This window comes from Anolis carolinensis, chromosome 4 (assembly GCF_035594765.1).
Source record: "Anolis carolinensis isolate JA03-04 chromosome 4, rAnoCar3.1.pri, whole genome shotgun sequence".
Taxonomy (NCBI): domain Eukaryota; kingdom Metazoa; phylum Chordata; class Lepidosauria; order Squamata; family Dactyloidae; genus Anolis; species Anolis carolinensis.
Window position 1 is genome coordinate 136,531,572 of NC_085844.1, and position 7,443 is coordinate 136,539,014.

Here is a 7,443-nt window from a genome sequence, read left to right on the forward strand (position 1 = left end):
AAGGCAGGTAAGAAATAAATTTATTTATTTATTTCAATTACATTTGTTAAATACTAGGCAATTAATTAATAAGATGTTTCTGGTCAACTGAACTGACAAATCAGCCCTAGAAACTGCAGTGTTTATATTGGAGGTATCTAAAGCTGGATCTTCACTGACATATAATCCAGATTATCAAAGCATAATCCACATTATCTGCTTTGAACTGGATTATACTGAAGGGACCATAAGCCAGAAAATGGTAAACTTTTTCATATGTGGCTTTGCCTCTGCATATATTAGCCTTTTATATAGACCATGTAAACGTTTTGCATGAACCAAAGTAGTACTGTAATACGGGGCCTGTGCCCCTCCCTTCTAGTGCGCTGATGCTTTTCTCCAGAATGTTCCTGAGGAGAGGCAGCTCAGAGTAAACAAGTTAGGTCACTGACATCACTTGTGCCAAAATAGGTGTGGAAGGTGGGGAAGACCCTCAGCCATTGGTCAATTTTACATAAGCCAAGGTATATATTCTTTGTTTGCTACGACATGCTTTTGCGGCGGCCATTTGCATGGTACAGCCCTTTGGGGTATGTACGGCTGTTTGCCTTCTCATAGCTATGGTGAAAATAAACTTTGCTTTTTGCATCTCTCACAAGACTGGGTTTTTTGCCTGATTTTCCTCCTGAGCCAGGACCCATTGAACGTAATTGTCTTACAATACGAGGTTGGATCTACACTGCCCTATATCACAGGATCTGATCCCAGATTGTCTGTTCATTCCAGATTATCTGGCAGTACAAACCCATATAATCCAGTTTGTGATGTCTTACTGGGTTCCTATCCCCTGCTCATTTCCTGCTTTGCTGTTCTTGGGTGGAATGTTCCATTGGCTCCTGTTTTGGGGTGGAGCTTGGGACTCCCCTGTAGGTTTGGATGGGATGGTTCAGCCTGGGAGCTAATCTCTAGAGGCCTTTTCCCCCTCCATTTGGCATTCCAGAGAAAAACCTCTTAGAGATAGGTCTTAGAATTTGGTCTGGGTTCTTTGACCTGGCAAATCCAAACAGGCAACATAAATCACGTACTTACCTGATAGTGAAGTACTTACCTGATAGTGAAGTACTTACCTCATGTACTTACCATATAGTTATTATACCTCATAGTTTACCTCATAGCTTACGTACTTACCTTATAGCTCACCTCATAGTCATTATAGATAGTTCACCATAGCTGGTACTTACCACATAGGTCATAGTTTAGGTACTTACCTCAAAGATAGCAAAGCTTATAGTTTACCTCATATTATTTCTAATACAGTAAAAGGACTGTTTCCTGTGTTCAATAAACGTATTTTGGTTATCAGTAACTAGCTGCAAGAGTGTTTACTTTGGGGTTTGAGGTATAATTAAAGGGTAAACCAAACGCCGCTTGGGTAGCCAGACCTATAGATAGCCATTTCCCCCAGCGTGCCTTCACACAGTTCAAATAAAATAATCTGAATTGAGTTGGTTGATGATTGATTTGTTTTTGTAAAAATGTTTTTATTTGTCTGTTTTATGTTACTGTTTATGCATATCTGTACTATGTACAGTAGAGTCTCACTTATCCAACACTCGCTTATCCAACATTCTGGATTATCCAACACATTTTTGTAGTCAATGTTTTCAATACATTGTGATATTTTAGTGCTAAATTCGTAAATACAGCAATTACTACATAGCATTACTGTGTATTGAACTACTTCTGTCAAATTTGTTGTACAACATGATGTTCTGGTGTTTAATTTGTAAAATCATAACCTAATTTGATGTTTAATAGGCTTTTCCTTAATCTCTCCTTATTATCCAACATATTCGCTTATCCAACGTTCTGCCGGCCCGTTTACGTTGGATAAGCGAGACTCTACTGTATGTACTTAGGATGTTCATTTTTATATTTTAACTATGTGGACTGGGCTCGTCCCCATGTAAGCCACCCCGAGTTTCTTCGGGGAGATGGAGGCGGGGTACAAAAATTAAGTTGTTATCATTATTATTATTATTATTATTATTATTATTAATCTGGGGTCAGATCCTGGGATATAGGGCAGTGTAGATCGATCCAGAGGCTACACCGTTATATAATCCAGTTCAGAGCAGATAGTCTGGATTTTATATGGCAGTGTAGGCTGGATCTACACTACCTTATATTGCAGGTAGTGCAATCTCATCTGAGATTTTCTGCTCTGAACTGGATTATATGAGGCCCCTTCTATACTGCCATATAAAATCCAGATTATCTGCTTTGAAATGGATTATATGGAGTGTAGAATAGTATAATCCAGTTCAAAACAGATTATCTGGATTATCTTCTTTTATAATCTGGATTATATTGCAGTGTAGAAGGTACCTGAGCCTCCACTAACGTATAATCTGGGATCAGAAGATAATTTGGGGTCAGATCCTGGAATATAGGGCAGTTTAGAAGGGGCCATAGGAGGAGACTGAGTGAGTTTATATTAGACTCCACATACATTCCTTTTCAGGCCTACAGAGAAGTAAATCTAACTGAACTCATGGTGACGGGATTGCAGCCATGAATTTGAAAACCATCTAAGGATCTGAAAACCCCAGATACACAAAACAGTGATATCCGCATTGAGTCAGCTAAAAAACACCAGATACCTACCCTGTTTCCCCGAAAATAAGACAGGGTCTTATATTAATTTTTGCTCCCAAAGATGCACTAGGTCTTATTTTCAGGGGATGTCTTATTTTTCCACGAAGAAGAGCTCACATTTATTGTTGAACAACAAAATGAACATTTATTATATACTGTACAGTAGTTGTCATCACAAACCAGCATAACTATGAATCCTATCAAGAATTTCTTGTTACTACCATTATTTACATGTACAACAATCTATGGTACCTCTTGCAATTTAGGTTTCACAAGGTTTCCACGCTGATTTCTCTCTATTCTAGTTTCAATGTAATCATGAATGATGAATAATATAATATACTATAATAATAATATGATAATATAATAATAATATAATGATATACAATATATTAATGAGATAATATAATATAGGATATAATAATAACAGAATATGATAATAATATGGTATTAATAGGATAATATAATAATGGGATATAATAACAGAATAGCATAATAATATAATAATAATAGGATAATATAATAGAATAATAGAATGGAATAGAATGATATAAAATATATTAATAGGATAATATAAAATGGAATATAATAATAATAACATAATATGCTAATAATAATAAAATAATAATATGATAATATAATAGAATAATAATAGAATATTAATATAATGATATAATAATAATAATAGAAAAATATAATATGATTTAAAATATATTAATAGGATAATATAATAATGGGATATAATAATAGTAACAGAATATGATGATAATAATATGGTAATAGACTAATAGTATAAAATAATCAGTTTCATGGCATAGGATAGGAATAAGGATGAGAGGAGAATCCCAATGCGTCCTGTACCTTTAAGGAGCAGAAGCCTTGGGGAGGAGTGAAAAGCCCTCTTCCTTCCCTCCCACCCTCCCTTGCCCGGGCTCCAGGAGCCAATCAGAAGCCTCTGGGAAGAAGGGAGCATGGCCAGCATGGCCTTGTCTCCGAAGGAAGAAACGGCAGCGCAGCAGCAGCCACGGAAGGTTTTTCAAGCCGCGGCTGGGGGACAGGCAAGGCAAGGCAAGGCAGGGAGGGAGGGAGGCACAGAAAGCAAGCACTTTCCCTCCCTCCCTCCCTCCCTCCCTCCCTCCCTCCGGTGTGTGTATGAGTGCTGCTTTAGCCCTGCAGCCATGCTTCCCAATGGAACTCTGCTGCAGCCTTAGATGCTAGGTCTTACTTTCAGGGGAGGCCTTATATTTGGCAATCCCCCCAAACCCCTGCTAGGTCTTATTCTTTGGGGAGGTCAAATTTTCGGGGAAACACGGTATATAAGTTTTCAAAGCCTACATTAACAAGAGGGAGCTAGAGTACTGGGACTTAACTCTTTGAGGCTTGCTGCTTTGCTTTCAATCTCTTCCTTGATAATTCTGAACATTTGTAACATTGCACTTCACTTTTAGTATCCTTATATTCAAGATGGTGAACACATTGTCTTCCAGATATTGTTGGATTGCACTTTTCATCATCCTACACCAATTATTATGATAGAAATTTGAACTGAACACCTGGAGTACCACATACCCCTAACCTGTGTTTACATATACTCTCCTTTTTCCAAAGTGGAGTCAACATGTAAACTTCCATTATAGAATATGAAATTATGCCTACAATTGCACATATATATCTCGTCTCCTATTCTGAATACTTGGAGAGATTCTTTTGGATGTTTCCACAATACATATTTAATCTTTATCCTTAAAGCTGACAGACTTTCCATGTTTTAGTGATGATCTTTTTTGTGAAAGGCACTGACAAGTAACACACACAAACACACACACCGTAAAGATAGAACCAATATGGGGAAAGTGATGAAGTGCTCTCATGTGCTCTCATTTATGTGAGCAGAAACCGCACAAGTAAAGATTCTTATCTATTAAGCCCAGCAGATGCAGAATTGGTATAGGGAAATAGGCCAACTTCACTGAAAAATGAAGACTCAATCACTCTGAATTTGCCAGTATGCTCATTTGTGCTTGCTGAAGTGTAAGCACCTTCACCAGTTCCAGTTTCTGTCTCACAAAGAAGTCTTTATTGTTTGTCATATGCTTCAAGGAACAAACAAGACCTACTGGGGGAATTTCCCCCCCAGTGATTTGACTGATGATCAATCTCTCTTTAAATATGTAAATCCTACATGTTTGCCCAGACCTGTAATTCTTCTGCCTACCTCCTGCTACAGGAGATAGCGCTAAGAAAGTACAACACATGTAGACCACATCCATGTCATCATTAACTTGTTCTTTTATAAATACGTATTATGTGTTATTGAACAAATATCTGTATAGTGTAAAAAAAAAAACAACCCCTCCTCTTCTCCAATGTCCCATTTTACAGATCCTTATTGCTACACATTTTGTCATATTGCTGGTCAACGTGAAATGATATATGTTTATTCATTGGAAGTAACCCAGCAGACACACTCATAGTGCCCTCCTTGGTATGTTCATCTAGAAGGGAAAGTAAACATTTGCATACAATTTCCTTACTTGGGGATTCTAGATCTTGAAATCCAAACGAAGATCCTAGCAGAAGCCAAGATCTTGAGGCTTTTAATGATGCCTAAAAGGACTTCTGCTGAGAATTAAAAATCACAGGTCAACGTTTATCAATCTTGCTGTGTGCTCCTGTTGTACAAGACACGGGTCATAAAGGTTTCACAGCAGATTACACAGAGACAAATACATGTTAATACTTTCTCAGTGGGCACTTGACCTCCCCACTGCCCTCTGGTCATCTTTGAGATGACATGGCAACTGACAGATACCAATCCCTACCATGTGTAAATAGTATAAGTAACTTTTTATAACTATCTTTTATGACAGAGGCTAGCAGCCTGCTGGGCCACAATTAAATGAGGCAGGTCAACATTAAATGAGATCTTTGTTCACAGAAAATGACCCAGCAAATGCTACTGCCCTTCTTGATATGTTCATCTAACAAGGAACCTTGTAGACCAGTGGTTCTCAATCTGTGGGTCCCCATATGTTTTGGCCTTCAATCCTAACAGCTGGTAAACAGGCTGGGATTTCTGGGAGTTGTAAGCCAAAACACCTGGGGACCCACAGGTTGAGAACGACTTTTGTAGACCGTGTAAACCTTTGGCCCAAGATTGTAACCCCATTAATGGATTGATGGATAACTTAATGTTTGCACAGTTATCCCTCCCCCTATCTTTTCCTTCCTTTTTTGTTTTCTCAATTGTCTTTTAGATGGAAGCTACTTTGGAGCAGGTACCCAACTCCAGAAAGGTTTATTAGACAGTAAGTATTAATATTATTCAGAACTTTCAGTATTATACATCTGTACTATATAAGGTGAAGGTCTTTTATTTTATCAACATTAAATTTTGGTATATCTTGTGTTTTATTTATTTATTTTACAAACAGGTAAGTGGAATTGTGATGTTATGGCTCTTCCAAGGGGCAGGTTCATTTGTCAGATAAAGCAGGAAAATATAGTTACGTATGCACTGAGTAGTTAATGTTATAAGGTAAGGATGTGTCAGAGTATGTGAGAGAATGAAATGAAGAGAGTAGAGATTGCTGGAATAGCTGAAGGGATTTTGAAAAGGCTGGTGTATGACAGTTGGTGAGAGAGTGAGAGTGGAGTCTGTCAAGATTAGGGATTAGTCAGTGGGGTTTAGCAGTCAGAGCGGTGAAGAAAGTGAGGCTCAGAAACAGGGCAGAGTTAGTCGGGGTTAGAATTAGGATATGAGAGAGAGTGAGTGAGAGGTGTGACTTAGAATTTGTGCCAGTCAGGATTTATGTGTAATTTTTATATTATTTTGATTTTATATTTAATCAATAATTTTTGTATTATATATTTGGTCCTTCAAGAATACTATATATTGGAAAACTTGGGTTCACACCCAGTGCTTGCAGCAGCAGAGTTCAAACAGGGTGGTGGTGTCCATTGGGGAGATAAGATAAGCCAGGTCTTGCACAGGACCCACAATTGCATCTAGAAGGTCCCTACGGTTGGTGGCCACAGTGATGGGACAGGAGACATCCATGCATTGGTGGCAGAGGTGTTGTTTTTAATTTCATTAGTACCTCAGCTCTTTTGGGGCAATTGCTTTTTCAACACCATAATTACCAGTTTGGACAACTTTCCTGTGCTGTTTCTTGGCTATACAATCCAATTTCCATTTGCTATATTTGTCCTTAGTCTCAGTAAAACTCCCTGTGCAGTCATGCTGCCTGGTGCCTTCTTTAAACATTTCTCATTGTTTTCATACTCTCAGAAATCACAATTGAACATAGGACAAAATAAAAAGTGGCTTAAATCCATCTCTCTACTGGCACCAGTAATAAGAGATTAAAATGTAATGCTAAATAATAGGTAAGGGGTTTTCAAATATGGAAAACTGTGGGGTAGGGTTTAGTAGATACAAGGTTTTTCTACTACCATTGTGTCTTGTCAGTATCTGTTTTTACTCAACAATCAGATACTAACAAGACATGTCAGTAGTGGAAAAATAGGTGTTTGGACATTCCTTTCATTCTAATATCTACATATAATACATTTTCTGTTAGTCAACCAAGCCTTGCTTATTATGTGAATTAATTGCAAGGGGAGATTTTTTTTCCACGCATGAGAGTCCAAGAGAATCTTTGCTAAAACAAAACCACTGTTATGTAATCTTGACATAAAAGACATAAATATAAGTTCTGTGCAATTATGCTAGAACAAGATCAGCTAAATATCTTCATTGCCAGCATGTTGACTTTTTTAACAGTTGAGACTGAGCAGAGCAGG

At 37.7% G+C, this 7,443-nt stretch overlaps 1 non-coding gene across 1 annotated transcript; it reads right to left on the reverse strand.

Moving 5' to 3' along the window:
• Window positions 1-7,077: 7,077 nt before the first annotated feature.
• On the reverse strand, window positions 7,078-7,166 carry mir5448 (microRNA mir-5448). Its single transcript, NR_130048.1, has one exon. It is a non-coding gene; the product is annotated as a microRNA mir-5448 (primary transcript).
• Between the last annotated feature and the right edge of the window lie 277 nt (window positions 7,167-7,443).